The sequence below is a fragment of the Haemaphysalis longicornis genome, unplaced genomic scaffold, assembly GCF_048455015.1.
Source record: "Haemaphysalis longicornis isolate Haplotype H1 unplaced genomic scaffold, Haemaphysalis longicornis Haplotype H1 scaffold_1, whole genome shotgun sequence".
Taxonomy (NCBI): domain Eukaryota; kingdom Metazoa; phylum Arthropoda; class Arachnida; order Ixodida; family Ixodidae; genus Haemaphysalis; species Haemaphysalis longicornis.
Genome location: NW_027526203.1, coordinates 243,769,773 through 243,793,099, shown reverse-complemented (window position 1 = coordinate 243,793,099; position 23,327 = coordinate 243,769,773). Strand labels below are relative to the sequence as shown.

The window sequence follows — 23,327 nt, the reverse complement described above, 5'->3', positions numbered from 1 at the left end:
TTCGAGCGGGAATGCAGGCACAGGAACTTGGGGTCTCATTTAATGACTTATACAAGACTGCTCCCACCGACCTCGTTGCCCCTTGGGACCTGTGTCCAGTGTCTTGTGATGTATCTTTTAGACAAATCAGCAAAAGAAACGTACCAAGAGAACTCATTTTACAGCATTTTTTACACGTACAACATACGTACCCCTACACTACTTTTTACACAGATGCTTCGAAGTACGCTTCTGCTGCCTCATGCGCTGCACATGGCCCCAACTTCACTAGTACAAAGTCACTGAACGCAAACTGCAGCATTTTTATAGCAGAAGCATACGGAATTTTAATTACGGTACAGTTCATCACAGAAACAAATATACAACAGTCTGTTATCTTTACAGATTCTCTCAGTGTCGTGATGGCATTACATTTGGCAAAACCAAGTAAAAACCCTGTAATAAACGAGCTCATTAGGAAGATAATGTTGGCTTGTGCTTCAGATATGAGGATAGTAGTGTGCTGGGTGCCGGGGCACAGCAGCATACGGGGGAACGAAATTGCCGACTGGTATGCATGCTGCGGCAGCTGCTCTTCGCACTCGCGTGGATGAACCTCTGGTTCCATATTTGGACATGAAACCAGCTATACGACGGAGACTTCGTGAAATGTGGCAGCAGGAATGGAACAAAGAATCCAACAACAAATTACACAGAGTTAAACCTTACATAGGTAAATATCTCACCGAGAAACAAGATAGATTCGCAGAGGTATCCATTTGTAGACTGCGAATAGGCCACACACGCATATATTTTGCATGGCGCACTCCCACCAGTCTGTGACAAGCGTGGGGGACGGCTCTCTGTTCTCCACGTGTTAACTGAGTGTACGTCCATGAATGATGCCAGTAAACGACACTTCCCTAAACTCTACACACACAATATTCCACTACACCGTTTACTATTCTTAGGAGACGAACCAATGTTCTCTTACAAATGTCTTTTAACTTATCTTGCAGATGTCAATTTCTTAAAACTCATTTCATACAGGGCGTGACTTCAGACCTCAGACTCTCTCCTATTTCAGGGAGGTTCTGAAGACTGTTTTGTGCGTTGTTGCGACCGTGAAGGCCGACTGCAGCCGGGAAGAGGTCCAGAGCTGATAGGCCAACGTAAACTGTTTACTTCATAGCGAGAGGTGAGCCGAAGCCAAAGAACAATGCCCCTACGGGCGAGGTTACAATACAGGACTCGAGCAGAGCGACAACATCGATTCGCTGCTCTAACAGGAATGAGTTACAACGCTTGGGCAGCTCTATTTATACCCAAAAGCGATAACGGACAAACGAAACAAGCGGCAACACGCCACGAACGTCACAGACACACACAACACTCTTTCCAGAGTTCGTAAACCGTTCATAGCCTCGGGCACGTTGAGTCCGAGAGAGGGGAGAGAGGAGGACTCCGTTGCGATCGACGGGGCCTCTGTGTCCTTGAAGAGCGTGGAGACGAGCCTCGCCTGCCGAAGTTTTGAAATGCGCCGAGAGCGAAGCGTCTGACGCGGCTTGTCGCAACTTGTTACTGACATGGTTGCGCCTGTTTTCGAAGGCGCACGCAGGGACTTCGCCGCACAGCCGAGGAGTGATGCGGGACAGTACGGCGGCGCTGGCCGATTCGTAACAGCGTACAGGGAGCCTGGCTGCGCAGCATGCTCTGAGGCTCCAGGCGCCCTCATGTATCAACCATTGTTCCTCTCATCCGCCATCATTATCATTTTTATGTTTTAGTCTGCGGGCCCTCTACACCCATATATAGTTTTTAGGCAGTGCCATGCCCATGCTCATTTCATACACATTTTAAGTGCAAACCTGACATAGAAGGACCACCTAGCAGAGTCTTGGCGCTCCTTGGTCGCGATACCTTGCGCCATTAAACACAAACATAATAATAAAAACAACCTACCCAATGCGCATTGGCAATAGTGTCACCGACGATACTACCCCTGATCTTACCTTCATAGAAAACACGCAAGATGCCATCTGGCAGAACACGTACGAGAACCTTTGCAGCGACCATTATATCTTGTCCATAACGATCCTTTCAGGTCCGCTCCGCCATCTCGGAAAGCAGCTTCGAATCGTAAACTGGGACACTTTCCGTCAACTACGGGAGGCGGCGGTTGAGTCGGATCTCACTGACATTAGGACATCGAAACCTAGATAGCCGAGCTAAATGACCATGTAAACACTGCCACGAAGATCATTCCCGAGGAGGCTCAGCTCCAGCAGGTAGACACTAAGCTCTTCCATATGTGGGAGGGTAGATCTAGTATCCAAGCCCGTCTGCAGAAACACAAACTAAATCGCCCACTACATCGACGGCTTGCTTACCTCAACCGGGAAATCGAAGAATGCTACCCACCTCACGCGACAAAACTGGCACAGCACCTGTAATCGTATGGATGGCCAAATGGGGGTAGCCAGGACCTGGAACACCCGTAGAAGTCTTCTTGACGCCGAAAACAGCAGGCTTATTCAGCGTAACAACCTACGAGCACTGTTGCACTCTTTCGAGAGCACTGACAGCGACTTATTGCGCGATATCTAGGCGCGCTATATTAGCCCCAGCACGCCCGACCCCCTCCCTGATTATGCGGGGAATCTCAATACTGATTTAGATAGGCCCATCACGACAGGAGAGGTTCGCGCTGCCATTCAATGTATTCGCACTAAATCGGCGGGCCTGGGCCTGACGGCATTCTAACAAGATCCTCCGCATCCTTGACGGTAGCTCAATAGAGGCCCTAACGAATACATGAATAATTCTTGAGAGCAGGGCGCTATTCCCGCCGCGTGGAAAACAGCCAAAATCACAATGATTCCCAAACACGGAAAAAATCTTCAGCTCAGCCATCTCAGGCCAATCTCCCTAACATCATGCGTAGGAAAATTATTTGAACATGTTGCGCTCGCTCGCCATAATCGCTTCATGGAAAACAAGCTCCTCTATCCACACACCATGCATGGTTGGCTTTCGTGCCGGAATTTCCACGCAAGACGACATGTTCGATGACTACAGCTGCTCTCCGCTGGACACAAGGGCCGTTCTTACTCTAGATCTAAGGCCTTGACAACGTCCGCCACGACGCTATCCTGGCCAACCTTGCTGATCTCGGCGTGGGTCAACGAGTCTATAATTACACCAAAGACTTTCCGCACAGCCCGGCTCATCGTTGGCGGACCGGAATCGGAGATTATTACATTGGGCAGTAGGGAACTCCACACGGCTCCGTTTTGTCCCCTTTCTTGTTAACACAACGTGGCCATGAATAAACTTCCGCAGCTACTCAATTCATTGCAGGCCTTCAACATAGATTATATGTCGATGATATCACGTTATGGATGTTGGGGGAAGGGATGGCGTCATTCAAGAGACGCTCCAACAAGCTGTTGACACCCATGATCAGCTCACCTCATCTCTCGCATCGCGAATGGGCATCATGGCCTCAAAGAAGTAACCTCGTACGGCTTGTGCAGGCATTTATTGTCAGCCGAATTACGTATATCGCGCCGTTTCTGGCTCTCAAAAAAGCTGAACAGGATAAAACTTAACTGCATTATTAGGAAAGCTTACAAACAGGCGGTTGGAATGTTGGAATTCCCATTACCGCCTCTACTGAACATTTCGAAACAAATGGTATCCATAATAGCCTCGAAGAGCTTATTGAGGTGCACAGGATAGCCCAACTTCAACGGCTTTCCAGTAGCGAAACGGGGCGCACTATCCTTCAACAGCTGCGCATTGCTTACGCCTCCCAGCATGGGGAAAAGGTGATGCTTACTGACTCACAACGGGCGCATATCCGTACCTCCCCACTGCCTCTAAATATGCTCGAGGTATACAACGTTGATTGACGCCTAGCCAGGGCGGCTGCTCTCCACCGCCGCCTTCGAGAGGATAAACAAATTTACGTCGACGCTTCGGAATACCCAGACAGAGCGGCCATGAGCACAGTGGCAGTAGATCAGCAGGGTAATTTAACTGCCTCTGGTTGAGTTTGTACAATTCACCCAGAAACGGGGGAGGAAGCAGCCATTGCACTTGCCATATCCTCCACACCCACAAAAATAATTGTGACTGACTCGAGAACAGCCATTAGAAACTTTGAGAAGGGTAGAATTTCACCCCAAGCGCAGCGCCTTCTGCAACCCTGTACTGGGTCAAAAATCCGCGGGGTCCTCCTCATGAGGAGGACCCCGTGGATTTTGCATATGGACGCCGCACATTCGTCCTTGCCAGGTAATGAGCGTGCTCACGAAGCGCCCAGGGTTTCAGCTACCGGGACCGCCTCGATCTTGATGAGCAATCGCTACATATGGGGGGCAGGGACAGGCTTGAGACATATACTCAACGTAGCCTTGTCCAACTGGCCGAAGAAGCCGCTAGGGCTCACGGGCTCCTGGCCGCCATCTGACGGGGAAGAACCATCGAACACTCCCTTTCTTCCCCCTCCCTCCCCCAGTTTGGGCAAAATAAAGTTTGCTCATCATCATCATACTCAGCATTGTAGACTTCCACCAGCTCTTCATCATCGACTCGAGGCAGCGGTGGCGGGATCTGCAAGTCGTCTCGGGAAGGATTGGCACACTCGGAAACATGTCTCCGGGTGTGCCAATGGCTTCTAGAGAATGCGGCGGCCGCGGTGACCTCTCCCATGCAGGGTGTCTTTTAGGCTTTAGCATTAGTGTTAATGTTTTTTGTACATGCGGGGTGGGGCTTGACGAAAGCGCTGGAGTTTTCTTTTGTTTTCTTTTTGCTAAAGGTCACTGCGCGAGCCGGGGACACGCGGGTCGGCGCGAGGCACGCGCTCACGAGCGCTCTCCATTTTCTCGCTCCTCGGGGTATTTGCAGATTTTATTTTTTATTTTTTTTATAAAGCCACTGCGCGTGCCGAGGATGCTCAGTCGTCGCCGCGAGGCACGCGCTCACGAGCGCTGGGCATTTTCTTGGTATTTTTTTCCTGCAACGGTGAACTTACCACTAGCAACAATAATCCGTGTGCGAACGAATCCGTACATGCTCCTGAGATAAAAGTGTGGCAACCAGCGGCTCAAAGCCGTTTCATTTATATCAGGGGTCGGCAGCATTTAGAGGTGGAGGGACGAGTTGCATGAAGCCGACAGGGCGAGGGCCGCAGGGCAAATATGGGGCCCGGGTGTAGGCGGGGCTTTTTTTGAACCGGTGCGAAGACAGGAAGTGAAGACGTTATCTGGATAAGTGTGAAGATGGGAAGCAATGCCAACCAGAAGCGATCTTGCTTTGTTCCTTTCCTGTCTTACCCCATTCGAGGTTAGAATTGCCATGTCAGCCTTCAGAAGTGACAAGAGGAGGGGGGTTCTGACACGTGCCGGGGGCCGCACAATACTTCCGCGCGTGCGGCCCGCAGGTGTCCACTCCTGATATACATGGTTGCTGCGTACGTGAAAATATTAAAAAAAAAAAAAACGCCGCCAAACAGGAGTTTGGCTTTTTTCGGGACTGTAGTTTCTGAAGTTTGGCACACAACATGTCTACGCATTCGGTAAGTCCGATCATTCCCAGAGGCACTACTAAATAATTGCACACTTCGACCATAAAGCCACTCATGCGCTCGCCGATGCGCGCCGGCCTATTGAAGGTCACGGCGAGAAACGCCTCCGAAAAGGCCGCCAATGTCAAGTGAAGGTCACATCGTCCAAACATGGCTGCGCCCATGCCGCCGTGTTTTTTGGTTTCGTATTTACTCGCGAAGAGTGAAAAGTACAAACCGGCAAGGTGATATGCAAAATTTAAACTAGAACTTGGGTTTCTTATTGTCTCTTTTCAAAATCTCAAGTTGACTGTGCACCTAACGTACCAATCGCTGCTTCTGAGTTTTTTTTTTCCTTCGGCGGTTGGCGTGTCAGCGGCTGATTCATTGCATCCGCTTGATGGTGTTGGAGGCGATGGTTGGTGGCGCGAAGAGCCAGCGATGGCTCCCTGTTGCTGTGGCGATGGCGTTCTGTGCGATGGCGCGAACACGTGCATGGCGTGCGCCGCGACGTACATACGTACGTGTCTTCCACTGGTGCTACCGATCCTTCTGGAACACCTCGCGCTGTTGCGTGGTGAGCCCTGATTTGTTCATAACGCCGGACGCAGCGGGTCAGGTGGCTGTACGCTAGCGCACAGTAGGGGCATTTCTGTTCGCCTCCAGCCCCGCCATGGTCGTCGTACGAGATGGTCCGCGAGAGCCACGTGACCTCGTCTCGCCTGAAGCTTCTTTTCCCTCTTTGTGCTGCAAAACACGGAGATGGAAGAAAACGGGCTTGAGGCGATTCCAGGGGCACCAGGAGCATGCCTGCAGCGGCCTCCTGCAAGGCCCTCCGCCGTGGTTCGGACAAAAGGTGAGCGAGAGCTTCTACTGCGCGCGAACACTCAGCTGCCTCTCGTATGGCGCCCAAGGGTCACTAGATGAGCTTGAGTGGCACTCAGGCGTTTCACTCGGGCTTAGTCGAGATAAAGCCATGAAGCCATAGCGACTGTCGTGTGCATTGCCGTACGTACCCTTGTTTTTATTTCATTGGGGCTCGTCGGACTTCACTTATTTGTCACGTTAGAGCGTCTTTTCAGCCATTTGACTCGCCGGCATCCCCCGGCGTTTACTTGCGTTAGCAAGCCTCGTTCAAGTACATGGAAACTGGCGCGTTCGCGCATGGGATACAGCGATGATCTGTTTTCGCGAGGCATTGGCGTCGACGCCGCAAGTGGTTGCGAGCAGAAAGCATCCGAAAGCAGACGCAGCGTTTCCAGTCCGTCTCGACTGTTCGGGTAGTGATATTCCCCAGAAAACAACCATTTTTTTTTTTAACAGCAGCGCTGTTTAAGCTTTCGTTCCATCCGTCCCCGGCGCCGCTCAAAACTCGGCGCAGCAAAGTGGACATGAAGAAAATGCGGCTGGCGCCTCGTAGGTGGTGTGAAATCCCCCCACCCCGAGACGGCCGCCGCGATAGCAGTCGGTCTTGATTTTGCCTAACCGGCCAAATCGCTTCCGCTCACTGACTAGCCAGCGTCACTATCAATAATTAACAGTGACTCTGGCCAGTCAGTGAGCGGAAGCGGTTTGGCCAGTTAGGTAAAATCAAGACAGACTGCTGCGGCGGCCATTATCCGGTAGTTGGGGGGGGGGGGGGGGGAGATTTCACAACACCTACGAGGCGCCAGCCGAAAATCCTTGGCTAAGAAGTGTTGGGGGAAGTGGCGAGGTCTTAAGGAGCCGACGAGCTGGTGTGGGGAGTGCGCGGCGCAGATATTCGGGTGGTGACGCGCGCGTCGGGGACGGGCAGTTGAGAGATGGAGTGCCTCGGCGGCATCAGTTTCCCATCGAGTCCAGATACTGCTATTCAAGACGACCAGCTCATTGTTTCCTCAATCTGAATTGCGAAGGTGGCCGAATTTTTTTTCTTCTGATAAATGGCTGCATTGACACAAATTAACGCAAGCTATTTCTGTTCGAATACTCCAATTTCATTTCTGGGTTCATTTGCGGATTTCATTTAGCATAGCGGCTAGTAGAGAGTTTTAAGCATAGCGGCTAGCGGAGGCTCACGCTACGGCGGAGGGTTAGCGAGACCCTACTGCGCAGGCGCGCGGGAAGGGTGAGGAGGAATAAGCAGGCATGGCGAAGGCCGGCCCGCGGAACTAATCTCCCCTGCCGGAACGAATTTGCGCCTGCCCAGTCGGGCCCCGCTACCCGCCGCCGTAGCGTTAGCGGACGGGGCCCGCTATGCTAAAACTACAGGTTTTCCCGCTCAATTTAATCTAATCGCCATACAATTTAATCCAAGCACCAGCCAATTTAATCCAAGTGCCATCTAATTTAATCCAGGTGCCAGCGAATTTAATCCAAGTGCCAACCAATTTATTCCAAGTGCCAACCAACGTTTTTAGATTAGGTCAGTTTGCAAACTGCGCCTCGAGAGGCGGTACCATTTTGTCGCCATTCCGAGAGGTGGCGCTGGCGTTGCGTTGAGATCTAGTTTGGGGAGCGAGGCTCGCCCCGGCCATGTATTTTCGCTGTGCTGTTGGCGCTCGCCTGTTCGTCACGTCTGTATTAACGTATTAGCTCTGTGCTGTCATCGTGCATACATATTTTAGTGGATATCTGAAGTGTCGGTGCAGTTTGTTGACGTGCTGCGCGCCAGGCTGCCGTGCGGGGTATGCTTCGGAAGCGGCCAAGTCCGTGCAGCGGCATTTCTTCAAAGCGCCGGAGGGTCCTGCCGGATCGAAGGCGTGGGAAATCGCGATTCCGCGGAAAAACTTCAAGGTTACGCCATAACATACGTTTGTGACATTCATTGTGAGCCTTCAGACGTCGTCAACTGTTACGAACACGCTGTGAACGGTCAAACTGTAAGGATGCCGTAAGGCAGGTGGACTCTGGGGGACGGCGCGGCGCCCTGTATTTTCCCTAACATACCTGAGCATCTGTCGCCACCAAATACGTCAAAGTCATGCCAAAAACCATCCAAATGGATGACAGTGGTTCCCACCTATGTTGCGTCCTGCCAAAATGATGGGTCTTTGCGCGAGGAAACTGGCGTAAGTGGCGCGAGTGGTGTAGAAAGCGCCGATGTTAGCACGTACGTTGGGAACTGCATGATTTGTGGTTCGCAGTTATGCAGAAATTCAGCAAATGTCCGACATTTCAATCGTAGAATGTGAAGGCTTCGCCTAGCTAGGTTATTCTTCTACAAGCTCGAACATTCTGGGTGCAGTTGTGCTGATTGAGAAAGGTGCAGTAGTCGGGCAAAACTTGTCGGATGAAGTTAATTCAAGAGGTTTACTTGTACCGCCGTGTAGCTACAGCGATAAAAATGGGAATATTCACCCTCAGCTGACAAGGCAGGAGAATGTAGCAAGATTTATTCGCTACATTGTTGCCTTAAAGATCAGCCCTAGGAACAAATGTTACCTGTTTCCAGACGTTTCATCCGCAACAACTGCCGTGAAAGGGCATGCAGTGTGTGTGGCACAACATATTCACGGTGCTGTCAGATCAGATCCCTTAAACGCTTTAAAAAATCGGCATATCAGGGCCACCAGAAGATAAGTGAAGGCTAACGCTTTAAAAAATCGGCATATCTGCACTACAAGAAGATATATGAAAGTGTCTGTGACCCTAACAGATAGTCCATCAGATTTACGAACCAACAAAAAAGAATAGCAATACGACAAACATTCTCATCCGAGAAAAAACGTTTATTTCTTTAAAAAACCACATTTATACCTATCAGAGAAATAAAAAAAAACATTGGTTTAATAATTGGTTCAGTTTTCTTTGTTAACAGCGAAACTGTTTAACAAATAATAATTTTTCGTGTCCGCAGTTAAAATACCAAGAATTTGCTGAGCGCGTGCACTTGAGCGCGCACGTCAGCACTTGGTTTCCAATCGGCTCACTTGATCAGTTTTGTTGGGGTTGTAAACATGCTCTTGTGAAAACGTACCTGCTGCATTTGCTTCCACAGCCACGGCCGCTGGATCGTGCGCTCCCATCCAGCGGCCGTGCCACAGCATAAATAAAAATGTCGAGGCGGCTTTTCTTGATTCCAAGTAGATCGCTGACTATTGTAGGCTTTCCCGCATTCTCAGAAGTGTAAGACGTATTCGGGTATGCTTTAAACATTAATGAGCTATAAGGGATCCCGTACTGGGGAAAAAGAAATGAAAAAATAAATAAATGGAACGGGAAGCAGCCGAAGACAAGCGGACTGTGCAGTGTTTGCCTTGTCTTTTTTTTTTTTTCTTAAGTACAGCTTGTTTCTCGTTATAATGTCGATAAAATTGTAAAGCTCTTGTCACTAAAGCGTAAGAGTAGCGCGAAGTTGGATTTCGCATGTCAAAGAAGAACATTAACGGTGTGCGGGGGTCGTTCACCGGCGCCTTTCCAAGCAAGGAGTAGCAGACGACGCGCCGAGACCGATCTCAACGCTACCGCAGCGCCACCGCCTGGTCGGCGACAGCACCGGCCCGCGCCGCGGTGCTTGGAAGGCCGCGCTCTTTGCCAACTGACCTAGGGCCCTATTCTCGACTGCACAAATTGCCGGCATTTCGCCCATGTTTTTTTGCGTAAGCACGACGTAAGCAATCAGTGACGTGCTGCACCTATAGCTATGACGACATGCAGTGTAATTTGACGAGTCACTCATAACGATCGCTACCAAGGTATCAAATATTGTGCAAGAAAGATATAAAAACACTTGGCATGTACTATAAAAATTAAGACGGTAGCTGAGGCTGACAAGAAAAACACATTTCTGGAGGTCAGACTTGGCGCCAACACCACAAGGCGATCGAGTAACGTTGATCCAAAAGCGAGCGAAAGGCGGATGTCGAGCTAAAGAACATCACACAATTTTTTTACCGTATCTATTTATTTCTTTCAATCGCTTTTATTAACATAGCTGGGCTCTCTGCTTCAATGCAAGCTTTGTTGCGTTATCACCTTCCCTGCCGCCACCGCCGCCACGCCATCGTCTGCTGCTATGTTACAAGTTTATGGCGTGATCACAGAAAAAGACGGCCGCGACTATCGCTTCTATGACACATAAGAGCAGCGAAGCTCTACGCCTGATAACCGCGGAGCACACCGATGTCACCGATTCACTCATTCGTCAAGCTCGACTGCAATCAGCGCTGTAATGAACTAAATAGTCACTTTTCATTGTTATTTTTCTCTTGAGTTCGATCATGTGACCCAACAGCTTACTAGGACAAGTATGGACAAATGCCATGCATTGGGTTCTCTTTGTCATGGAGAGGCTTGTACTGCCCTCTTATGTTGCGGTTACGCCAAACAAATATTTTTTATTTCATTGCCAAACATAAAAGCAAAATACTGCATGTTATTTGTATGTCGCATGATCGCTGACTTGGAAGCAGTTGAAACTATAATTTGTTTCGGTAGGAAACATGCTTTAAACAGCGCGCATGCGAAACTGCGCCTGCTGCGAATTGCCGCACATTTCGCGGCGCCGTAAGCCGGGGCAATATTGTGCCCTATTTTGCTTGTATTTTGCGACAAAAACAACCGCCATTTTCATGCTGTTACGTAGCATTACGTCACTTTTACGCAGGCTGAAGTTGCCAATGCAGGACGTAATCGTTCCCGCCAACTGTTTAAATTACGTCACGCCTTCTCAGCCAATCACAGAGGGGGTGTGTATTACAAGCAGTATTGTTGTTGAATAGCAAAGACAGGCTTACGTTGTCATGTCCGCCGCATTTTGTCTGGTTTTTCATTGCCGGCCAAGAATTATGCGCCTTTAGTAACGAGAAATAAGGCAAACTTTAGAACTGGTGTCCGTTGACGACATGAAACGTCAAAATGACGACACCACACACAACCGCTTTGTCAGCCGGAAGCACGTGACCAAAATTGAAAGCCAATCAGAAAAGACTTCCGGAAAATTGCCTAAATTGCCGGCAATTTGTGCAGTCGAGAATAGGGCCCCTAAAAACGTTGGTGCCAACCAATTTAATCCAGCCGTTCGAAGGTTGTTCAGGGGTGTTCTGTGCGGAATTAAGTGCAGCTTTGTGGGATTTTATGCGCGTTGTGTGATGAAAACGTGGTGTTCCTTGATGCCTTATGTGCAAAATATCATATAAGCGTAGCTTAATGGACATTTACTAACATCTGCAGACCAGGAGAGCAGTCTCGTTTGATCCATAGGTGGCGTGTGGTGGTTGTCTGCGAGATCGTCAGAAGTGTCGTCTGCTCGAGTATTGTTACCCCAGCAGATTTGCCGACGTATTTTTACGCGAGCAGACGACACTTCTGTCGCCAGCAGGCAATATTTGTGACGATCTCGCAGGCGATATTATAATCCGGAAATGTTGTTTAACGCTGCAGAAAAGCATTGAATTATTGAAAATCAAAACACCAAGGGCATTTATGGAATGTGTCTTTATCAAAGGAGCTTCTGAACGCATTGTTACGCGAAGATCAGACGATACTTCTGACGTGTATTATCGGTGGCGCTGTTGCAGACGATCAGCTCACAGCAACGGTCTGCGCCTGTTAGTAAATGTATATTGAGCTGTTCTTCGTATAAGATATTTTGCCCATAACGGATCAAGAAACACCACGTTTTCACGACACCACCCGCAAAAACATCCGTAAAGCTGTGCCCAATTTCGCACAAAACACTCCCGAACACTCTTGTGCTACCTGGATTAATTTGGTTGGCGAAGGCCTTTGGTTAGTTTCGCTGGCAGCTGGATCAAATTACATGGCGTCTGGATTAAATTAGTTGGTGCTTGAAGTAAATTTTATGGAAATTTGAATAAACCTGAGCCGGAAATCCGGTAGTTGCAGTCAGACTTAAGAGTGGTAAATAATCACTTATACATCTCATCACTTTTACCCCCCGGATTCAGCCGTTACCCGGTTATGCCCTAACGGATATGAAATAAGCCCGTTAGATTCACTCGTTTTCATGACACACAATCCGCATTTATGAAATTGGATGTGGTCATAACGGCTATATGACTCGACCATGTGAAATTCTTTATTTAGTGGGTCTTTCACATTACAGCCCACAAAGAACAAGTAAACAGTCTTACGACACCTCGCTATATCTCGAGGTGTAATAAGTAGTGATCGTAGTGAATGTAGTTACATATTCTCCACGTTAACGGCAGCGTGAACAAACGAAAAGTTGTGTCTGTCATACGCTGCACATTCAACGCGACTGACGTTCTCAATGGCCTCTTTCGCGGCGTTCGCAAGCATGGAGCCGGTGTTTTTTTTTTTTTTTTTTTGGCCAGACCTGCTGGCGCGTTCAGGAGCGCCTGTCGATGTTCCTCTATGAAAAAAATAGGTAGGCCTTGACGTTGAACTTGAATGTTGAAAACACCTCTTCAGTCGGATTGAAGAAAGGGCTGTAGGGCGGCAGTCTTTGGATTGTCCTTGTCCTCACAAGTTTTACAGCCGGAGCACCTCCCTTCGCTCTGGCAAAACTCCACGCACACCACACATTAAAATTGGTCTCATCAATGTAGTAGCATGACACCGTCGTGCCCTCGTGTTGTTGTGCCAGAGCGCCTGGCCCAAAGGCGTTGCACGAGGCGACGCGCCGACAGCGAGGCTGAGTCACGCCTTTCCCTTTCGTCGCTGCGGCGCGGCCGAAACCTGCATCTCGGAACGCTGCGGCGCGGCCGAATCCCGCATCTCGGAACGCTGCGGCGCGGCCGACTCCTGCATCTCGAAACGCTGCGGCGCGGCCGAATCCCTCAGCGGAGAACGACCCAAACAAGGGCATGTCGCTACGCCCGGAGGCGAGGTCACGGAGACGGCGGCGGCATCGCTCTCCCTTTCCCCATTGGCGGCGCAGCTGACTCACCGCTTCGCTACCAACCGTCGGAATTCAAACTTCAGGCAGCGAGAGCTCTGATTGGAGCTATTTGAACTTCTCGGGGCCCCAACGAACTTCCCGGGCTATAAAAGAAGCCCGGAGGCTCTCATCGTCGGCTTTCCTCGGCGGCTTCTCTCCGGCACCAGTCTCTTCGGAAGCACCGAGTGAAAGGGTGCTGTCGCCTTTGTGCGAATGATGTAACGTTTGCTTACCCTGTAAATACTGTATATAAATGTTACTTCAAGTTTTTTCGTCGGCTCGAGAACTTCTTCGCTTTGCTCTGCGCCGCGTCGATAGCGGACGGAGCAAGGCAACATCGCTACACCGGTGACTGCGCTCGGGTGGCCAGTCGCAACAGCGGAGACAGCGTCGGGATGGCTGATTCCCAACCTCGGTGACGAGCAGGAAGGCGAGTCGCAACCTTGGCAACGGGCCTGGGATAGTCATTCTCAACAGTTGGAGGCTGCGGTGAGAGGGCCCATTCCCAACAGTGGTGGCAGCGGTGGGATCGTCAGTCCCAACATTGGTGGCAGCGGTGCGATCGTCATTTCCCAACAGTGTCCTGGCGTTTCGCCTTGACTTCCAGGCTGTCTCTCTCTCTACCGGTCTGAGAGCGTGGCCATCTTCAGGGAATAGCCGTGGCCATCTAACAATCGGTCGATGCTGGAGAAACTAACCTCAAGGTGTGGCATGGTTTCGGCAACGGCAGACCGAATCTGAGAAAGCGTGAAAGATGGGTTATTGTCAACAATCTCGGTCAGTGCATGTACAACGGTCACGTCGAACTTCTTAGACGAAACGCCACGCTTTCTTGCGGTGCTGTGGTCTGTTGTTGCAATGGATCTAGCCGTCTTTTGTTTATGCCAAGCGTCTCAGCGAGAAGTTTTAAGTCGCCAAAGCGCCGATAAATCTCAACTATCCGGGCTCTGTCGACATTTGAAACGGAGTTGTACTTGTTCTTGCGTTCACCCGGCGCTTTCTTCGGTCTTCCTCGGGACATTTTCTAACACCGGCAGGCCAGGAGAGCGGTCTTTTTACTTACTCCGTCGGTGCCATGTTATGATCGTCTGCGAGTTTGTTAGAAGTATCGTCTGTTCCGGTATTGTTACGCCACCAGACTTGCTAGCGTAGTGTAACTCGCGTCAGAATTATCGTCTGCCCCTCGCGTAACAATGCCTTAAGACATTTTGTTGGTAAAAACTCATCAATGCTTTTCTGCAGTGTTAAGCAATATTTCCGAATTACAGTATCGTCTGAGAGATCGTCAGAAATATCACCTGCTGGTGACAGAAGTGTCGCTCGCGTAAAAATACGCTGGCAAATCTGCTGGGGTAACAATACGCGAGCAGACAACACTTCTGATGATCTCGCAGACGATCCCCACACGCCACCTACGGATCAGAGACCGCTCTCCTGGTCTGCGGATGTTAGTAAATGTCCATTAAGCTATGCGCATATGATATTTTGCACATAAGGCATCAAGGAACACCACGTTTTCGTCACACAACGCGCATAAAATCCCGCAAAGCTGCACTTAATTCCGCACAGAACACCCCTGAACAACCTTCCGACAGCTGGATTAAATTGGTTGGCACTTCAATTAAATTGGTGGGCACTTGGCTTAAATTCGCTGGCCCCTGGATTAAATTCGGTGGTGTTTGGATCAAATTAGAAGGCACTTGTATTAAATTGGCTGGCGCTTGGATTAAATTTTATGGTGATTGGATTAAATTGACCGGGAAAACCTGTAGTAGAGAGTTTTAGTATAGCGGGAGCTAGCGTTTAGTGCGCGCTATTCCTTGCGCGCGCCGTAGTGCGCATGCACAGTCCGCAAAATGAGGGTTTGCGTTTTGCGGGCGCACGCAATTTTCCAAAGTTCGCGGGCGGTACTTTGCGGCGTTGTGGGCCACGCGCGGCTGGCACTGGTCTCACGAAACTTGTTTGCTCGAGGCGCCCTGCCTCCGCTGGCTGCTACTGACCGGAATGGTTCTGTGTTCGCGCGCCTCGCCTTTACCGATGATCTCGCGTTGCTGACAGGTACCTGGGGTCGCACAACATACTAGGCTGTACTTCACTGTATCGCTGTGCCAAGCCGTACCGAACACAACCGGTGTGGGCGATAATGCCGTTTACCTTGGGTCGCTTTTGTATGGGCTGGTTGGCTTGCGAAATTATAGTTATTTGTTGATATCCTAGATGGCGCTAGCGACGATTCTGAGCTAAAGCTGAGCAGCGCCACGCTATTAGCGGAGCATTGCTGGCGCAGTACTAAAAGCGGGATATAGGATAACGAAGTTCTGTGTCCATAGATTCTCTGATGGTTAATTGCTACATCAATGTCTGGTCACTGTCTTGCCTCCTCGCTCGTATTTTGGAGCGTACAACCGGCCTTTTAAACATGGTGTATTTATACGCCTCGAGCGCGGCCTGTAGGGGCGCCACTGAAATCCCCCTAGCGGCCCGTTTCGAAAGCAGGCGCGGGAGTCCCCGGCCCGCTCCCCCCTGTCGCCGTTGCTTTTGGGGCTCGTTCAAGACAGCGATTTATCGTTTGTCCGCGTTCGAAATACCGAATAACGCGGAGCAGGCACTCTGTTTGCAAGCGTGGTGTTTTCACGAAAGTATAAACGTTTATGACGCGATCTTAGTGAGATGTATATGAGCGCCGGGCGTGTCACAGGCCGGCGTCCCGAAGCCAGCATTTGCATGCAAGCTGATTGCAATTCCGCTGCCCTGAAATTTAGTGGCAGTGTCTCCGTAAGCAGTGTTTCCTCCGATGGTCATGTAGCGGCCATACACACTATGATGTAAATCGACTTTGTGCACTTAGAAAATCCAGCGGAGCACTCATACGTGACAGCACGCAAGTTACGCCTGCCAATATCACATATCAGATATTGATCAGTACCATGAACAAGCCAATGCGGCATAAATTTCACAAACATTGTACCAAAGAAGTACGATGGATAATGCAAAATTACACTCCGGAGTCAGCACACGAGGACAAATTTAATGCTGTGTCGTCTTGTCCCGAGGTGAGCGCTCGCAAAGATTCATCTGTTACATTTATCCTCCACAGAAGCGCGAAGATGGGCTTATAGAGTAATCCGCGTCCGTGACCCAACTCTTCTTCAAAACATTGTCATATGGCCCAGGGAGACTGCAGAATCTAGCATAAACCGAAATCAGAGACTCTTATCAGATACGACACTCTTCCAACGAGCCCGTGAGTACGAGATTTCGGCGCACGTTAAGGATCTCCAGGTGGTCAAAATTAATCCGGAGCCCTCCACTACGGCGTGCCTCATCGTCTCCGTTTCGTCGGCGCGTTAAACCCTGCAATCAATCAACTCTTCCAACGACACCTTGTATCGCTTGCGAACTGCCTACCCTGTATTCTTCAAAAAATGCGTCTGCCGAGTGATCAGCCGTTCGTTGAAGGCGAAAAACAAACGAAAAGTGAACACGCAGCTTGTGTGTGTGATTACTAAAACGTTCATTCGTTGATTTCGCTCCGCATTTGTAAACAACGATAGTTGAGCGTCCTCCTCCTCACCCCCCCCCCCCCCCCCATGTCTAGCGAAATAGTGCATTTCGCATCTAGTTGGTCTGGTGAATACTGCCTTGCTCAAACAAACGTCTTTAGCATTTCAGAGGCTGCACTCGTTTTTTTTTTTTTTTTCATTCCCGTACGACTATTGTATTTATTCCTGACTTGCAGACCATTCATTTTCCCGTGGTTTCATTTACATATACCTTGGTTCTTACTATAAGGCATGAGTGGGCATATATCTGACAATGCACAGCCTTTGAATGTACTTAACATTTTCGCGTGGCATATACTCCCATAAAAGGCACAAGTTTTTGTCAGCTATTGGGTTATCACATCCCCGAAACATATTTTTCTACGACGTACATATTCGAAGCAAAGCCGCATTTGTTGTCTGCGCTGCAAAACGAACCAACCTCTTACAGTGCCAATATCAGGTCTAAACGAGGCGACAATAAATAGAATTCACTTGTTCTGACGTGTTCGAAGGTGACAGCGGTGATATGCTGCTGCCGTCGCCGACGCCCGCAAGAGCGACCAAGAAGCGTGCAGAACCGCCTCTCCGGGCAGCTCTTGTTGGCGCTAGAGCGCTCTACCAAGACGCACCTGTTTTTTTTTTAAGTGCCCTAAACGTGCAGTTAGCTTACAGACGTCACCATAACAAGTTGTTTAGTGCGCGGAAAGGCAAAGAGAAGCGAAAGAGAACCAAAACACTGCATGACCACCTATCAGCAACGCAGCGCTAATCCAGCAAACGCCACGGAGAAGCGGCGGCAGGCGGCACAGCGATCGCGAATCTCGAGGCGTATACGTCCTTGTGCCATCATCATTTTCGTGACACTGTATGCATGTATGTGCATGCAGGCTCCACTCCATGTCCTGCAGTCCTGGATTTGGGAGTGCCCACCAGCATGCCTGGCTCCACCCTGAAACGGAGCTTGGCGCTCTTGCAGCTGCATGGTAGCCACATCAGCCGAGAGTTGTTTCAGGGTGGAGTCGGGAAGCTTGTGCGGCCTCGCCACCAGCGGACACCAGCCCAACGCTGGTAAGTGCAACTGCCTGCCAGTGCTATGTCCACAAGAGTGTTTCGCTTAATTCATGTGTCCCACTTTCACCACGTGTGAAAATGACATTAATAAAAGGTGCGGAGACCTTCATAGATTGATATCGGACACCTTATATTTCCACTAAAAAAATTTCTACCCTGCAATGCATTTGTGTATATTTGTGAAAATGACTTCTAAGGGGCTCAGTGTCTAGCGCTTCATGGAGATTCATGGCATCGTATGGCGGTATACCTGTATCAAAAGGCCCTTATTGGGCCATCATACGTTCTTCTACCGACCGTGAAAGTGAGGCTGACAGGCATGTTAGCATGCTTTCTTGAATGCTCGAGTGAGTGTTTATGATCCGGGATGTGGTGAACTTGAGACGGCTTGTTGTGAGGGGGGTGGATTGTGAGCATAAACGAAGACTGGTTCATTGTTTCACTGTTGCATTTATCCCAACGCCGTGCACGCATTCTACTCAACAGCAAGTGCATAAATTGTGCTAGTTGGAACAGTGGCAAAAGCTTGTATACTGTTTTTTTGTTCGTAAAAAAAGACTTCGTGTACATAGTTCTCTGTTGTGAGGAAACATCAGAATCAGTGTTTACGGTCGTGCTTCTTGACAGTGTGCGTGTCTTGCCAGGTTTTACAATCACATCCGTTAAGCTGCCCAGGAATTTCTGGCTCATTTTTGCATCTACAGTGTAATAAAAAAATTTTAGTGCCAGAATATTCTGAATGTCTTGATATGCACGCTGTCTTTAAATGGCCAACGTAGTTTATGTACGAGTTCTGGACACTTCTTTAAACTTAAATGATAGTGCCTCTGGCCTGCAAACCCTTACATACAAGTCAAAAGTTGAGCTAAGTGTACGGATAAACACGATAAATCATTTGTGTATGCTATTGTGCCGCCCGTATGCTAAACAAGACAAATGACAATATCGACTTTATTTCCGTGCGTGCAGACCAGGCCCAAAAGAGGACAAAGTGACGTCCTCCATTTTTTGCAGCAAAGTCGTTCATGTTCTCATCACGGCGTTAGTGCAGCCAAGCGGCATGCAACACCAACAAGCAACATGTTGAAGCTACGAAGCGACACACGAATGAACTTGGGTCACTGAAGAAACCAGCTGCGACGCAATTCATCTACAGTATGGCCAATAATAATTTGTAACTTTGACGGTAGCTTGTCAGTTGTTTAACCCTCATAAGTGTATAGAAGCATATTTTGGCTCCTGGTCCAAAGTTGCTGGTGGCTGCTCCAAACTGGAATTTTGCTTGCTCCAACAGCTGCTCCACGAAGTAAAATGCCGCTTCCGTCACTGGGTTAGACTACATATCTGGTAAATACTGCAGAAGTCAACTACATGCATTCTACAGAGACTAATACCCCTGCTACACTTGCGTCCGAATGTCATTTGACTGAAATGAGGGGCTTCGAATGCTATTTAGTCTGCCGTGTCACACAGCTTTGCTGTTGAAATAATCGTTTTTAGTGCGCAGCACTTTGGCACCTGGTACAGTGGTTCAGCGGCGGCAGCGGCCGTTGCTGCGAACCTTGTGATGACTGAAAGGCTTGTAGTAGATGCATCTGCTGGTACGGCACTGGAGTCGAGCACAGCCTCACCGCCGGGAGGCACCTCGACCTCTGTAAACGAGCGCGGGGACAGAAGGACGGAAGGGACGGCCGATCAGGATAGTGAAGGGGAGCTATGGGAAGGCGATGATAGTCTGTGCCGTTGCTTGATGGCTTTGCAGAGAGCTCTTAAAGCGTCGCCGCACCGTGAGGAACAAGGGAAAGCCGGCAGCAGTGAAGCCTGCACCTCTTCCGAGCTGCCATGCGATCACGCCGATGCGACCACAGTGGACGCGTCATTGTCGAGCGCTCAGCGTCGTGCTTTTCAGGCCACTATGACATTCCGCCTGCCAAGCCGGTGGAGCTTGGTGTACGACTTCTGGCTGCAGCTCGAGCCATCCGCGGATTTGCTGGAGTCGTTGACAACGTCCCTTGCGTGAGTCATTCTAATTTCTTGTAAATTCGCTGCGCAACGCTTGTGAGTCTTGTCACTTGAATTTGTGTTGCCGGCTGTAGGAACGGACCGTGGACCTGTGAAATGTGTTGTGGCGCCTTGTTGAGCCATACTTGGTGGTGAAGTTGGAGTAGATGTGGTAGAGCGGCATAGCTGAATGATTCACAATGATGTTTGAAATGTATACGTTTGGGGATGGCCATGACTAGGTTTTAACTAGACCCATAGTTCAAGCAGGTGGGCCTGAAAATTAATAGGCAGAAAACTAAAGTAATGATCAATAACCCCGGGACAGCACAGCGGTTTGAGATAGGTGGCGAGGCAGTGGAAGTGGTAAGCGAATATATCTACTTAGGTCAAGTTGTGACCCCGCATCCCAACCATGAGGCAGAGGTAATTAGAAGGATAAGAATGGGGTGGAGTGCATACGGCAGGCATTCTCAGATAATGAATGGCAGCCTACCATTGTCTCTAAAGAAAAAAGTGTATGACAGCTGCATCTTACCGGTACCCATTTACAGGGCAGAAACTTGGAGGCTTACTAAAAAGGTTCGACTTATATTCAGGACGGCTCACCGAATAATGGAACGGAAGATGATAGGTGTGACATTAAAGGAGCCATGAAGAGAAAACACAAGTTTGGTTCATTCAAAAGATTGCCTTGTTAGAATCATACTGACACCACTTTTAATGTAAACTTCGCTCAAATAAGCTAGATAATTAGGAAAAAAAGGGAATGGCCATGCGACCCACTAGCTCATTTCTTGCAACAGAACCGATGATGTCACATGTGACAGCTCTGTGATTGGCGGAGGGTTGCGAAAGCAAACGCAAATTAGGCAGAGCTTATAAGCTTGCCGAACGAGCCGTTTGCGCTTAAATTTAGGGCACATTCTTTTCAAAGCCGTAAGAATGCTGGGACAAACAGTGGAAGTTACGAAAGCACACGTAAACAGAAATGCCAATGCGTACTGCTGTTGGTACTGCACGCACTATGCTTGGTTTAGCTGCACAGGAAGGACTGCAGGGCTTTGGGGTTGTCTCAGACTACACGACGATTGACGCAAGGAACGGTGTTTTACGTTACCATATTTGTCAAGCGAGCACTATGTCTCACGAAATGATTATTTTCGCCGTGAAAAAAAGCAAGCCAGGTTTAACTTAGGTCAAAAACAAACCAAAGGCCACGGAGAAAGAAATTCTTGCTCCGTGCCAAAGGCAAAAACGGCTTGCTACGGTATGATGGCGCCATCTAAATTCACTAACGGCAAACAAGGCCTCCCAATCAGCTGCAGAGCTATGGTCCCTAGAAATAGCAGAGCGGTCGGTTCCTGTGATGTCATTGCAGACCACGAAAACGCACGATTTAGTGGGAAAATCAAAATTTTAACTTAAACTAATTAATTTCATTGTGAATAAAGCATCACTTGCATTCGGACAAGCACTGGGGGCACTATAAAACAAGAAACCTTTCGAATAATACAATCTTGCATTTTGTCTTTATGGCTCCTTTAATGGACAAGAAGAGAGCAGAGTGGGTAAGGGAACAAACGCATATTAAGGACATATTCGTAGAAATTACGAAGAAGAAATGGACAGGGCATGTAATACGAAGGCATTAAGGGTGACAGAGTGGATCCCTAGAGAATTGCATGCGTTGCAGGGGGCGGCAGGAAGTTAGATGGGCAGATGAGATCAAGAAGTTTTACAGGAATCAATTGGTCGCAGCTAGCACAGGACCGAGGTAATTGGAGATTACTGGGAGAGGCCTTTGCCCTGCAGTGGGCGTAGATAGGCTGGTGATGATGATGATTATGCTACAGTACAATTTCGATGGAATTAGAAAGCTTTAAAGGGGCCCTGAAAGGCATTTTGAGCACACTAAATGAACTAGCGCAATCGTTAGATTGGGTCGTCAACGTCACCTGTGCCAAGTATTACTCTTTTACGCGCAGCGGAAAGCTCACACTTTTGTTGCAAAGTTTGTCGCCCTTTTCTCACCCTTTCCTTCGTGTTTTTGGACGCCGCCATCTTCACATGTCTACATCATCGATTCCCTGATGTTCGTCACGAGGTAGAAATCCTGCTATTGGGCGGCTTTTTCACGCACTTCCGGCAAAGAGATGTGTCGTCTGCTCAGCGTCGGCTCGCCGGCTGATCTGCCAGCGGAGTGCCGGAGTGCTTTGACATTTTACAACAAACGAAACAAGTGTAAACAAAGGCTTAACCGTTTGTATTGAATGCAACACGGCCATAACACGACATGGATTTTATCTTGCGTGAGTACGTACCATAAAGAAAGCCCCGTGGCACTTCTTTGGTGCAATCGCAGAGAACGCCCTGAGCCGAATGCCCGGGTTTGACGCGTACATTTTATTCAACTTCAAAACAATCCAGAGATGCGTTTCGAGCGAACGCACCGTCACAACATGCGTTTTCAAGTCTGAACCGCGATTGACAGACGATGGGTTGCCTCCTCCTGCCCGTCGTAAATTCGGCACCCACCTTACACCCGGTTTGCGGGGACGAACAGCAAGTCACAACTCTGGCGCGCAAGCGAGAAGGCTTTTAGCCAGGCACACTACACATACCCCATGCGAGGTTGAGTGGTACGTCGTTCGAGAAAGATAATCCAGACCATGGGAAGCACTATCCACCAGCGGAAGTACAATGTCGCATTTCATCGCGAAACGAAGGCGTCCACAACACACAGGAGGCGATGCACACACACACACACACACATCTTCGGTCGCTGCATTGGCTTAGCTGCAAGCTTCGTTCGGACAATCAGCGATGCTACGACGATACAGAGCTGCGTGAGGACGACGTGCTAACCACTTCACGTATTTAAAAACACAGGGGCAAAGAACTAGGTTCATCGGAAGCAAAAAATCTCCTCCATTATAGTGCCTTTCAAATATACTGGCTACTGTGCCGAGGGCGGGCTCCGCCTGGAGCGATGTACGCGGACGGCTGCCGCTTGGGGCGCTGCCGTGCGGGAGTGTGCGCGTTTGTCCGGCCCGAGCAGATCGCGCGGTTACCTCCGAGCTGCGTAGCAGACGGCAGCGGCAGAACTTCCCATTCCCGCTTGCGACGAAAGCGAGCGAAAGCGACGGGAATTCTGTCGCGCGACGAAAATTTGTCCCGACCATTCGACAAAAACGATCGTCGCGCGACAAAGCGACGGAATTCCTGCCGCTTTCACTCGCTTTCGTCGCAAGTGCGAACGGGCCTTTATGCGCAAGACTCCGCCCCACATAAAACAAGCTCTTGCTTGTCGCCT

At 49.4% G+C, this 23,327-nt stretch overlaps 1 long non-coding RNA gene across 1 annotated transcript; it reads left to right on the top strand.

The window, feature by feature from the left end:
- Positions 1 to 6,307: 6,307 nt before the first annotated feature.
- On the top strand, positions 6,308 to 20,012 carry LOC144168998 (uncharacterized). Its single transcript, XR_013322331.1, has 3 exons — positions 6,308 to 6,404; positions 17,827 to 18,007; positions 19,920 to 20,012. It is a non-coding gene; the product is annotated as an uncharacterized LOC144168998 (long non-coding RNA).
- Positions 20,013 to 23,327: the final 3,315 nt, after the last annotated feature.